Raw genomic sequence first — 14,632 nt, 5'->3', positions numbered from 1 at the left:
TTCTCCAGAGAAGAATAGTTTGAAAGTATGAGCACAAAGCAAAGCTAAACTTTTTGAAAAGTCGCACAGCACTTACAGTGTGTTTCATTTGATTTCTTGCATGACATATTGCTTATTGGCAAATGTATTGTCAATAAGGGTGTACATAGATTGACAGAAATATCACCTCGCCTCTGCATCCTTAATAGAATTGAAACTTTTGTTATGATAGCTAGGACATTTTTCATTCTATGTCAGGACCAGAGAATTAGGCTGGTTCAAAGTTTTTTCCACTACCAGTGATGCAATGTCTTTGACTGGCTTAAAATAGAATCTCTTAAATGTAGAGCCTGAAGACCCATGCACCACATTACGGAAGTCCTCTAGGTGAGCTCCCGGAGAAAAGGCCTTGGAGGCCATACACGCCCTCACAGAGGGTGCCTCAGTTTTTTTTCTTCAATGTCAGCTTCCTGCATGGCCCATGTGACCCATCTGAGGATGGTGGGAGAGGATACTGCATATGGGGCTTTGTAAGGGCAATACAATGTTGAAGTTCCCCAGGGGGAAGAAGATGATCTTTCATAGCTTTGTAAGTCTTAATAGCTCTTACCATACACAGGGGCATATTTACAAGCCCCTAGCGCCTCCTTGAGCCACATTAGCGTCATTTTTTTAATGCTAATGTGGCATTAGGAAGGCATTTTGCAATGCCTGATTTACTTTGCACCCCCTTCCACCACAATATGCGTGCGCCAGGCATAATGTATGCAAAGGGGGTGTTCCAGTGCAAGAAGGCCTGAAAAAATGGCATAGTGAAATCTACAAGATTTTGCTGCGCCATTTTTTCCATCATTTTTAGGTCAAGCATAGCAGCGCGCAACGTGGTGTTATCTATTTGGGCTTTAAGCCATGCCCATCGCTTTCACTTGTTTGTGGGCTTGCCCTTTAAAAATCCTTTGTTATCAATGGTAAATGCATTACGTTTGTCCCTCCTTGGGGTGGTTTGGTTACCGCCTGGGACATCGACCCTGTTACATGGCTTATTTCACTTCTGACGATACGTTTGACTGCGAGCAAACTTTTTTTTCCTTTTGTGTGTCTACTTCACACTCATGGCGTATTACTTTTCATTTTCAATTTATGTGACAAGAAAAGTTTGATTAGAAGTTCACAATGCTGATAGCTCTAACTCAAGCAAATGCGAGACCCATTGCATTGCAAATGCTTGTTAATTTTTGCTGAGAGCTGGTGTTAAAAAGATGCACACATTGCACTATCATAAAAATTTCTGACACTAGTGCAGCAAAGCATGAAAAGTAACCCCATCTGGGGTAAATACTCTATCTGTTACATCCAGTGCTATTGTGTTCGAAACTCTGCAACAAGAAACCAGGCACTGTAACATGGCTAACTTTGCAGACATCTGTTTCCGCAACAGATACTTATTAGAGGGCCAGGATTTGAATAAATTCAGGATTTTATTGATATCCCATAGACTAGAGTACCTGAGCTCTGGAGGAATGGAAAGTCTGATGCCCTGGAGAAGCTTAAACACCAATGGATGTTCCCCCACTAGATGTCCGTCCACCTGAGAGTGACCTGTCTAGATTGCTGAGTGAAGGTGTTGCTGGATCTAGAGGCAATATCCTCTGAGGCTAAAGAAGTAAAGAAGTTGAGAATGTGGACAATCTCAATCCCCACGGGATCCAACTGTCATTGACTACACCAACCCAACCATCGACACCAAGCCGAGAGCTATCCCTTGACTGTGCTACCTGCTCATGCTTCGGAGAGCAACATGGCAGCTTCCCAAGAAAGGCCTGGGACTTTCCAGCATTCCTGGTAATCCTTCATGCCATGAGTTGCAGCGAGCCTTCCAGAACCAGATGATGTAGGTTCCCCATGAGATCCTGGAGGACACCTGGAAATAGGGGTAGATGGATTGGAGAATCCCAGGAAAGTGCCATCAGAATTGGAAACCAGACATGAGACCTTCAAATTGGGGTGATGAACACCAAGTCTGCTTGTTGCCTCCAGACTTGGGTGGATAATCTCATGATCATGGCAAATGGGGGAAATGCATAACCTTTCTCTGTCCTCCAATCTTGAAGGAACTCGTCTGTTGCTACTGCATTGGGATCTGGTCTCCAACTGTAGTACCTGTCTAACTGATGGTCCAGACTGTCCAGAGGTTTATTGTGAAAGGTCCCCACATGGTCTGCAGGCCCTGGACCATTAAGGGGTTCAATTTCCAAAGTCTCGGATCTTGCCAGTGTCAAGATTGCCAGTCAGCCACCTGATGTGATTTCCCTGGAAGACGTTCCGCCGTCCCTGAGATTTGGTTCTCCATACAATGAGCCCAGAAGCTCTTGGCTAAGTCGAAGATGGTTTTCAATCTGGTCCCTCCAAGGTGACTGATATAGCAGACTGGTGCTACATTGTCCATTTTGAGGAGGTTAAAAACACTAGGCATTGTCTTTGGTCCAACAAGTCACCACAAACTACCACACCATCAAATCCAGGCAGTTTATGTGAAGAGATTGCTCTTAAGGTGACCATTTTCCTCCTGTGGAGAATTCTCCACGATGTCCTCCCCAGCCCATGCCGTAGGCGTCGGACTCTACCACAATATCCTATTGGGAAACTTTAGGAACCGAAGATGGCCCAACCATTCCAGGCCTCCATGAGGGTTACCCACCATCTGAGTTCCTCCTTGGCATCTTCTGTGAAAGGAGCTGACTGGGAGTAAGTCAAGCCTCAGCAAAGATGGGAGATCTTGAGGCATTGTAGAGTGTGATAAAGCAGTGGTCCAGGTAAAAATGTTTGTGCAGAGGATAAAAAGGACTTACTATGCAGGCTATCTGCCTGAGAGATGTGGTAGGTTTGGACAGGATCCTCCTGGGTTCGTGCTTTATCTTGGTAAGCTTCCGGGATGCAAGACTCAAGGTGGCTTGGACCAAATCCACTACAAGGCCAGGAATTGTGAGGACTGCGTCAGGGAAGTGACCTATTTCTGTTTGTTGATGACAGACCTGGGGGAACTCCAGAAGATCGATGGTCAATTGTAGGTGGACCGATAACCTCCTGAGGTATTGGCCCAAGAGAAGGATATCATCCAGATACACAACAAGTCTGATTCCTCAGGCCCACAAATGTTCCATTACCAGTTTCAAGACTTTTGTGAAGCATCATGTTACAAAAGACAGATCGAAAGGAAGATGCCAAACTCGAAGATTTACAAAATTGGAGAAAACAACGATGAGGGGAAAAGATAGAAATCATGAGATAGGCATCCGTGAGATAGAGGCACACCATCCAATCATTCATCTGCAACACATTTCTGAGAAAATAAATACCCTCCATCTTGAGGTGGCAGAAGACCAGCCACTTGTTGAACTCCTCTAGGTTAATTACGTGGTGCTGTCTGCTACCATGAAAAGGTTGCTGAGAAAATCTCTGGGATGTAGTTGTGTCTGAGCAATCGTCTCTTTCTCTAGAAATTGAATGAGCTCTATATCCACCATGTGGTGGGGAAAAATAGAGGGGCCTGGGCCTGTGAGGTTCGAACGGTGAACCATAAAAGTCTATGTGGAAAACACTTACCTGTCTGAAGGACACAAGTGTTCCATGTGAGAGCCTCCCAATTGTGAAAAACGTCTGCTAACCTGCCCCCAAGTTCCAACCCTGAGGAAGATTGGACACTCACCTTGAGAGGTGGTGAAAGAGCAGCTTTCTGTGGAATTCCCTCTCAACCCTCATTGGTGTGGGTAGCTTCTGTCTGGTGGGGTAGAACTTGCTGAATCATGAGGGATCTTGCCACTGCCCCCTTCGGCCCCCGGAACCTCTGGAGAGGGCTTGATGGAGAACTTGGCCAATTGAGAGCCCCCTGCCATGATCAGCCCTAGCGAAGACCCATGGGGTAAAAATTATCTTAATGGAGGCCTGAGCCTTGTCTAGAGAATTAAAGGTGACCAAAAAGTTTCTGGGTTTGAGAATAAAAGGGCCCTTGTGCAATTTGCCCTGCTCCGATGTTGCCAGTTTCCCAAACTTAGGGTAAAATTTGATGACATTCTCACAGCAGGTGTTCCCAAGGAAAATTATAAGGGCTTCAGCATGAATCAAGGCCCCATTGCTTTAGCATCCTCGGCCATATCCAGGATTTTGGGTAAAGGGCCCACAGCATCCAACAACTTATTCTAGCACTAGCACCAGGACTGAGCAATCCCTCTCTTAGTGTACCAGATGTACTGCACCAAGAAAGTAGCCATCCTTGCTTCGATCTTGGGCATTTGGGCAACTTTGCCCTTCAGCGAGGGACAAGGGCATTCTGTCAAAAAGCAACCATGGACTTCCTTATCAAGAGGCTTCCACAAGCACCCTGCTATATAAGAGGTGACCTTTGTCACTGGGGTCCACTCTGTGGATCACAGGTGCAACAACTCATCGGGATCCTGCATATCTGAGTTTGGATCCTGGAAGTCATTTTACAAAGTGGACTCGCCAGATGGAAAGGCCGAAGGATGCCAAGGTCTATTTGGTTCTGAGTTGCTGTCTGACACGTTAGGGGATTCATCCCCATCCAAGGATTCGTGGGATTGGGGTGGATCAGGAAGAGGGTGGAAATGATCCTCAGAGGTACTGCTAATTGAGGGTTCAAAAGGGGGGGTCCATGAAAGCCTTTTTAGGGCACTCAAAAGAATCCAGGTTGACCCAAGGGCCATCTGCACTTTTACACTTACATTCCATTGCAAGTGGCAGGCCTGGAGGTATAGAGACCAGAGGTCCAAAAGGGTATTTCCCCAGAGGGAGGGGTTGTTAGCATTGTGATGCCAGGTGTAGTAATTTCCTTTCCAAGGGTGCCACTGTTTGGGATACTGCTTGAGTGGCGGCAGATGTTATAGTGAGGAGTAGAGGCCTCACAAATACTTCAGTTGCTAGTGCAGTTTAATTGAATTACATCAAGCACATTTAGGCCTTTTTAAGTTGCTATCTACATAGGGTAAACACCCAGGGACACCACACTCCTTAAACTTTAATGGGGAAAAAGTGAATGCAGCCTGGGTCACATCCCAGTAAAACAGCCAGTCAATGACTGATTACAGACCCAAACTGATATTCTGACTCTGGGTGCAGCCTTGGTTGGAGAAAGACGCACGAGGAATGCGCTCAAAGTGCTGTGCAGTCAGCTCCTGATAAACCAAGGTTTCCAAAGAAAATGAAATTGACGTGTTGATCACCATGGGGGGTTAGGAGTGCAGAGCGTGAGTGAGTTATGTGCGCAGTGCCCCCTAGGAGTTGGATGGCCGCTCAGCACAGCAAACTGAGGGAAATTGACAAGGTCAAGCAGCCAGTGGAGGGAGAACGACAAGCATTCCGAGAGTCATGCTGCAAGAAAAAAGGAGTGACAGTGTTTAACAATTGAATAAGTATAAACAATACAATGAAGCAATAAGAAATGAGCCTGACAAACGAAGCGACCCAATGGTCTGAAGGCACTTATCTGTGGGTTGCTGAAGCTGCAAAGGAGGAGGAGGCGAGATCGTCTGCAGAGGACATTATAAGGACATTACTGGAAGCTGAATGAATGGAATGTTTGTTCTTTTCCCAATGTTTCATTAGAAATGTAGTTTTTGTTATGTTATTGGTTGCATAATGGCTGCAATAATGAAATGTAAAGAAAGAGGAGCCTCCAGTCCTGACATAGAATTAGAATTGTTAATGGAAGGAGCTGGGGAGAGGCCTCAGGCTTAGAAGGGTCCTGTTTGGCCTGCAGACAGCTGAGGTAATGGAAATGGAGCTGTCCCAATACTGTATTTAATGCACCAGACCTTCCCAATCAGCCTGGGTTACAGTTGTATGACAGAGCCACGCATGCATTTAGCACGCATGCCCTTACAACATGGGATATACAATGAACACGGTGTTACCACGTGTTCCTTTACCACTATTGCATAGCAATTTTAGTAATGTCTCTGGGGAAGTTATTTTAGCAACTAGGCCTGCTGCTTGTATCCTTTAGCCTAGTAACATTTTATTCTGTTTAGAATCAGCCACATTCGTGGTGTTATTTTCTTTTCTTTATCTAGTTGTTCTCTCACCTAGGAAAGCATTAGATTTCTTAGGAAGACATTCTTTTCGCTTTGTGCTTTCCTCAAGGCTGCAGCAAGATATGGTTGCCAGCACAAGTGGTGCACCGCGTCTCTAACATTCACAGAAACATACACATCCTCAAGTAGGGACATTTTCTCAGAACATCTGTTGTTTTATTATAAAAACACTTTGTTGTCCCATGCATGTTAGAGGGAGATTCAAGTCAGATGACCACAACCACATGCTGAATGACTTTGCTACCCCTGCTTGCTGAGACTAGCGGTTCCCTGGGCTACATGGGGATGATGTCTCTGTAGACAACAGACTCCGTTGCTCAGGAATGGGCGGTGATGTCTTCCCCGGGGGGAATCCTGAAGGGCAGATTAGGGATTATCATGCAGTGCTCTAACATAGCTTTCTGTGTTTCACTTTTCTTGTCACAATTGTGCTTGTATCATATTTCATCATTCTAATTATTGCATTTTATGCCATCTTATCTAGGACGCAGCTGATTCAATAAATCTTATTGAACCATTTCCTGCCTCTGTCTCTGCGTGTGAGAGACTAATGTAACTGAGAGAAATGGATGAGCTCTGATCTACCACGATTTCCCTGAGAAGTCATTATGTCATGCGCCCGGTTGCCACAAATCATGCATGCTCTTGGGAAGAGATGAGGCACTGTTAGCTGGCAGGAAGCGGACTTGGTCGACAGTTGTCACATGGTATGTGAATGGACTTAATTCCCCACAATTCAGGTGATGCTGCTGCCCGAATCCAGCGGCCTTATTAGGATGATGAGAGGCCACGCAACACCACACAAGTCATTACAACGACTTGCCTTAGGAAAACGCTGGACTTTGGAATTGTATAATTTGCTATTCTAACTCCAGTCTGTGTAGCAGTAGGGAAAGTATTGGACTTAAAATCCAACACCAGTCCAACAACGTATTCCATAAAGCAAGTTGTTGTAACAATTTATGTGGTAAAAGGAACATGTGGTAACAAAGCATTTGTTGTATTGCCTGTGTTGGAAAGGCACTGCATGGTTCTGGCTGCGTGGTAAAGGCTGATTCCCCTGGGTTACAGCTGGATACTCAAAACTCCTACCTGACTTTTAGAACAGCCCAGGAGGTTCTGACTGTGCCATGAATATCCTAATCACAATAGATCAAAATGCCACCTATGTACATTGTGTGATTGCTGGTAAGTACACTAACTGTCTGATTCTCACAGCGCAAGTGACTCAGCATTAAAAACCTCTAAATTCTTGTTCTTGCTCTCTGACATGTCAATATTTCTAATCAGTGAGTTTGTCACTATATTACTGATCCCATGTCCATTTCTCTGGGTCTCATTAGTGATAAGCATTCTTTTTTACTCAGTCCAACATCCCCAATTAATTTGTTAGTCAGAGACGTAATATGTGAGCTGAATTGTATCATATTTTGTACTCCAGAGGGAATGTTCGTAAATATGCCTCAACAATAAGAAAACCGGGTGCTTGAACTATTATTTGCAAGCTTAAGTTGCCAAAATGAAAAGGGTAAAGCTGTATGTCCCCTGATTTCATAGGTATCTTCCTCATTGAAGTCCAAAGGGGCTAATATGATGTGGGGGTTCTTCTCTTTGACGGAACACGTAAAGGAGAAGATCGATCCTCAGGAAAAGCTACTTAGAATACATCAGTACCCTCTGAAACCTGACGCAGAGGAGGTAGTACACACTGTAATAGCAGATTTACTTAAGTAAGGAGTTTTAGCACCTACTGTTAGTAGATATTCTGATTCTTCTAATCAGCAAGGTAAGACCAATGTGCATAGTTTCGTGCAGGAGTTTAGGGCCATTGATAATGTGGTTATCCCTAGCTTTCCTGAGGTACCCAATCCTGCCACCATACTTTCTTGCATCTCTGTAAAACGCTCACTGGTTTACTGTGGTTGACCTTTGTTGTAGGCTTGGCGGAAATTTAAATTATGCTTGTGTAATTTGTGTAATTTTGGCAATTTTGCGTTATGCTTGTTATGCAAATATATAAAAATTATAAATTTTTCAGTTATTATCCACTGTCTGTGGTAAAAATGTACAGTGAATGTCGCAAACTTTACTGCCAATGTGCAGGATTAACAGAAAGCAGAAAGTGAGTGGCTCTTAATGTAAGAAAACTTTTAGTGCTAAAAATAGCACAAAATGGCGTATTTGACCTTCACGTTGGTGTGTGTAATTTCAAGTAATTGTGCAGTGATTTTGCACAGTCACATGAAGGCAAATTATAGAAATTTAGCACCCTTCTACTATATTCTGCTTTCTTCTCTATTTCCAATTCACAAAGAAAGTCAGAACCTGTTGTCATTCATGTTCCAAGATTTCACCTTTTGAGGACACATCTTCCACAAGGCTTTATGGACTCCCCTCAATGTTTCCCAGGCCCTGAACAAGGATCTACTCCAACTGGTTTTCCCTCAGTGTTCTTTTTGAAAATCATGGAAATAATGGGTTGAGTTCTCACTTAACTGATTCTAAGATTCATTCTGTGATTGCCCTGCTCCTCATGACAAAACTCAGCACCTTTCTACAGCCAGATTATCCCAATATGACATTTACTGCTTTTTGCTTCACACATTACCTGACCCAGTGTCCACCCCTGAATCCTGCCTCTTTAATGCCCATCAGTGAGGATGGAGACTCCCATGACTGTATCCTTGTTACTTAACATGTAAACAATAGGTAATGATGTTGTTTTAAAGCTGTCAGATAGAAAGTTGACTTAGCAGGAAATTAGAATCCTTAGATGGGGACACTCATACGCTCCAACTAGACATTTTGATAATTTTGGGCTAAATTTACCAGGATGTTGGAACTAAAAAATGTCTTTGCAACCACACCAGAAGTGTAAGCAACTTTGACTCTGAATATAACCTCTAACACCGTAAAAGATGTTGAAGCTATACAAGGCCTATTGAGTTTGAGTCTGGTTACCTAAGAAATTGATCATATGGAGAAAGATGTAAGAAAAGATAATTTGATAATAAAAGAAAGACAGGTTTTAATGCTTTAAGAAATTACTTAAATATTATTATCAGACTGGTGGATAAGGGAGGAGATGTTGTTTTTCTTAACTTCTTTGACAACAATCTGCGGGCCAAAAGACAACTATAAGTAAATCAGATTATGAGATTTGCAAGGGGACCCGGTATAAAAAGATACAGTCACAATCCTCTAAACTTCTTAAGAAGTGGTATGATGATGGGATGTTGAATCGGGAGGAGTTCAAGTACTTAGAATAATATCAGGGATAGGGTCCAGCACAGATAGGATATCAGAATATTTTGATATTTTTTTCGTCTCTGTTGGTTACATATTTAGCTTCCTACTATAATGGCACAAAAGATCTGCTAAAAAAAGTACAAGATATCCCGTGGGATGATGGATTTTGGCTCATAATGATGGATGTCAAGAGTCTATACACATTCATAAGACACACAGATGGTCTCAAAGCGCTAAGGCATTTTCTTGAAGCTGAAGTAGCAAGTTTTTACAGGCATGTGATAATTATACTTGAGTTTGTAGAGTCTGTGTTGAATAATACCTATTTCCTATATCAGGGGGAATTGTATCATTACGTCTGTGGAACAGCTGTGGGTGCTAGTTTTCTACCTTCCTTTGTTAACCTTTTTATGGGGTAGTATGAGATGGAGCATGTATTGAATGAAACAGCACATGGATGCTACAATCATGTGGCCCTTTGGTCTGTTTTAATGATAGTATATTGATCATTTGGTATGGATCAATGGATGAATTTAAAGATTAGCACAATTACTTGGACATGAATGATGTGAATGTGTAATTAGCTCTTGAATATCACAAATCCTCCATTACATTTCTGGATTTGGAACTATATGTAAAGGACAATAAACTCAATACCAGAACACAAGGAAAGGAAACAGCAAGTGCTAGAATTCTTCATTTCAGCTCACAACACCAAAACAAACAGAAAAAGAATATACCTTATGGTGAACTTATGAGACATAAGAGGAACTGCACTAATTCAGATGACTTCATGGAGGAAGAACGGAGGACAATAATTAGATTAATAGAAAAAGACTACCCACAGAAAGTATTAATGGAGACTGTTAAGAGGGTATAGACAGTGGAAAGACATACCCTGTTTATTGAGGTAAGTAAACCAAAGAGAGGACCTATCAGCAGAAAGTCAGATTTATAACTAAATTCTTTGCTGAGGGTGGCAATATATATAAAAAATTTAAAGAAGCATTGGTATGTTCTCAAAGTGGATCAATGTCTGAATTGTTTAAGCACAGAAAAAACATTGGTGAATTTCAGGAACGCATAAACCCTGAAAAATGCCTTTAGTCCCAGTAACACGACTAGATTTGTGAGAAACAATACTGCTAATTGGTTAAAGAAAAACCCAATGGTTGCTTCAAGTGCAGTAGTTGTCTCAATTATAAATATATTGCAGATACAAAAACAAATAAATTTCCAACCATGAAAAGAGCAAAACCTTTAGCATTAGATAATTTATAAACTATAACTCCACTTTATATGTGTATGTAATTACATGTGAATGTGGTAAACAATAGCTAGGACTGACTATTCAACAGTTAAAGGAGAGATTTAAAGAACACATCAATTCCATTAAAAGGGCTGGCAATATGTGTCCTTTCAGTAAACATTTTCAAGAGAATCATAATCCCACCTCTATATTGATGATATCAGCAATTGGTATTGATTTCATCAATGCTCACCAGATAGTGGGAGATAGAACCCACAAGTTATGAATAGATGAAACATGGCAGATGCATACGTTAAACTTGGATCTGAATGTGGATAGAGAATTTCACACAACTTTATGATGTGTAGGTGATGATGATGACTGCAGGAGGGATACTTTGAATAATACTGAATAATGGAGTTCCTAAAAGGAAATATCAAACATCTGAGTGATTAAAGAGTGAAATGTATTTGAGATTGAATTGTTGTACAAGTTTTTGGAGATCCCTGAAAGGCGAGGTCTAATGTTATAGGAGCATTGGTATGAAAAAGGGAGCTAGCATAATGGAGGTTTGGTGAGAGATCGAGCAACAAAGAATTGTAGGGGACAGGGCCTCTAAACTAGGCTGGAATGGATATTTATATGAATTTTTCTGTGGCATTTAAGCTCAGTATATACAGTGGGTCTTTCTTGGAGGAGATTGTCACATTGAGGAGTGTATGTATGATAGTGGACTAAGAAAAATACTGTTGAGAAAACTAAGTGCTGACTGTTGCAGTTAAAGGTAGTAGGAAGGGTAACTCTCTTTTACTTTGGAGTTTGTATGACAGACACACCAGCATCTGATAAGGATCTTTTATCAACAACAATTGTACAAAATGTGGTGAGGCTGACTATGAACATGAATACTGGGAAAGATAGACATATACATGGAGGTATGATATTTACAACTGTTATAGATGTGGCAAGGATAAGATTGGAACATATATCTACCAAGAATGTGATTTTGCTCTAACCTAGAGGTCAGGATGTTATATAGACTCAGGAGACTCATGCACTTTCTTGACTGAATGGGACAGATAAGACTCTAAAGAAGATATGTGATGCAATTTAACGTAGCTGTGGCTGTAGCAGGACTATCAATCTAGGAAAAAGACAAGTACTAAACTATAAGGTGAGGAGAAAAACTTCAAACAATATATGTGTGCTCAGAGCATGTAAATTATGTGACGATAAAGGGGGGAGTATATGGGTAAGACCTGACTGGTATTCGATGGGTATGTTCAGTTGATGGCCACCAACATAGGATTATTTAATATGGTGCATCACTCATTTGGAAAGAAATTTAGTAGGAGTGTTTTGTTTTTGTGTAAAAATCATTATGCTTGAACTACATGAGAACTATGAATATGAATTATTGAATGTTGTGAAGACTTTAAAACTAATGTTATGTTTTACAGCCAATCTCAGTAATGTTTTGTTTTTCACTCATAGGTGGATTCATATATACAATTTAAGTAAATTGAATTATATTGTGTCTAATAGAATATTTATAATATTCGTTGTTGAATTGTGGTATATGGGCCTTCAGAAACAAATATGAAACGTGATGAGTAGAGATTTGAGAATTCAATATGGCAAGACATTTTGATGAATATCAACTGTTCTTAATATACTAATTAGCTGAGATTTGTAATAAGAATACTAAGTGATCACCTCATGTGTTTGAGTTATGTACTGTTAAAACAAAAGAATAATGAACATTATACCTAAGAGGTTTTCTGAAAATGGATCAGTGGAGTAATAATTTGTATTGAAGGTGTTAATGAATATTAAGCAGAAAAATGTTTCAGCATTGCTTCTATTGATTATGGAATATGTGTTTTTTTCCGTCCTGAAGAAGCAGTTGTATATGCGCAAAACTTGCGTCAGCTGAGGCTGTGATTACATGGATGATTTTGTTTTAACTGAATCCGTATAAGGGATGGGAACAGTACAAATCACGAGTAGCTACTGATTGTCAAACAACTTTTATCTTGAGTATAATCTTGTTTTTGAATGAGAAGATGGAGCTCTTTACATTTTAGGTATATATCTCTTTTGAATAAAAATTCTGGGCATTTTATTTTTGATGTATTGTCTAGTGAGTTGTTGGAAATTAGCTCCCTACACTTTTGAAGTGCATGCAAAAAATCCTTGTGTGGACTTAAAGGATGTGCCTATACCTAATTGTGAGTCCACACATTTTGTTAATGGATCATGTCTCAGAAATAATGATGTTGTCCCCTAATCTCTACTGCCAAGTTAGATTTACAATTGAATCGTAATCCAGTCTTACAATATTGCAGAAAGTCTAGCCAATGCTGTTTGAAATTGGATCTCTAGTTGGCTGTGGTACGCACCCTGTCCAAGTAAGGATAACAATCCTAGTCAGGGTAAGTCAGACACACACCTTAAATTAACCTGTGCCCATCTGGCAGCTTGGTACAGAGCAGGCAGGCCTAATTTAGGAGGCAGCCTGTGAAGTATTTGTGCAAAACCTAAAATGGTATAACAGTGAAAACATTCCACATAGGTAATCCAGACCAAGCCAGAAATATAGAACTTATTTAAATGAACAAAACAATACCTAAATGACAAATATTGTATGAGTTGAAGTGGAGATATGAACTTTTAAAGAATATCTGCATTTGTAGTGCTTAAAAGCTTAAAGCACCAACTGGGGCAATCTAGTCATGTTAGACCATAGGAAATCCAAACATTGAGGTCGACCGTGATGGAGCATTGGCCAGCTACCGGGACCAAAGTTGTCCCACTGAAACAGTGCCGTATGTGGAGAGTTGCGTCAACATTGAGAATCCAATGCAAGGAGCAGTGGAGACGATGCAAAGGCAATGCGCCGGGTCCAATCCACGCAGTCAGGAGATGTGTCATTGGTGAGCCATGCAGTCGCTGACCCTCGAGCAGTAGTGCGGTGTCGGACCCTTTGTTATTATAGCAATGCATTGTCGTAGAGACACAAAGCCGGCAGTGCGAAGGTGATGCGCCAGATGGTGATGTGTTGATCTTGAGCCGAGCAATTGGTAATGCAAAGTCCTTGTCTTCACCGGCAGCTATGATGCATCGTCCAACTGCCAGCAAATGCTTTTACAGTTTCCATTCTCAAATGCAAGCAACATTACCTGACTATCCACCCGAAGCCTGCCATTCCCTCCAGCCTAGAAACTGGGTATACATTTGTGTACACCAAAGGAAGACCACACTGCAGCCTCAATGTGGTGGCCCCTACCAGATCCTGCTCATCACAAACACAGCTGTCAAATGTTGTAGTCTGGTGACGGGATCTACTCATCTCACTGCAAGCAAGCTTCTCTTCCTAGAGATAATGGTACTCCTGATTCTTGTTCGGGACCCATGCCTAGCTCTGGATCCCCTGCCAGAACTGTTCGTACTGCAGCCCCTCTATCTACTGGTGAGGGAAGTACTTCATGTCCACCATCTTTGCCTGCTCCACCACTCTCACATGATTGGATAGGGATGTGTTATCCAGGATACATTGTTCCCAGTATGATGCAGTTTGATGACCATCCCATAGAACAAAGGAGGGGCAGGCAGGATGTTTCAACTAAAGCTAGATTTTTTGTGCCTTAATTGCAATGTATGGAAAGACTGTTGCTTTAGATGAGATAAGAAGAAATGCAGAGACCTTAGAACAAATTGCACATTCTACTGCCATACTTTCAGGATTAGTTACAGAGCAACTCGATGCCCATTCCAATATGCTAATTCGAAATAGAATGGACTTAGACCTGAGCAGATAGATCATATTAAGGAGAGTGCTGGGAAACTAGATGAGATACTAAGTGGGCCAGATCTAAATCCCAACAGCATCTGGAAGTATATCTCATGAAGGTTAATAATGCATGTCATTCTACACTTTTGCAAAAATAAAGGCCCTAACAAATACTAACTGTTTCTGAGGAGGATGTGGAGAGTGAAAATGAATATATTTTAAAAAGAAAACAAGAGCTGAGGGTTCTTTCTATTG

This window comes from Pleurodeles waltl, chromosome 5 (genome assembly GCF_031143425.1).
Source record: "Pleurodeles waltl isolate 20211129_DDA chromosome 5, aPleWal1.hap1.20221129, whole genome shotgun sequence".
Classification (NCBI taxonomy): Eukaryota; Metazoa; Chordata; class Amphibia; order Caudata; family Salamandridae; genus Pleurodeles; species Pleurodeles waltl.
This window is presented reverse-complemented; position numbering follows the sequence as displayed.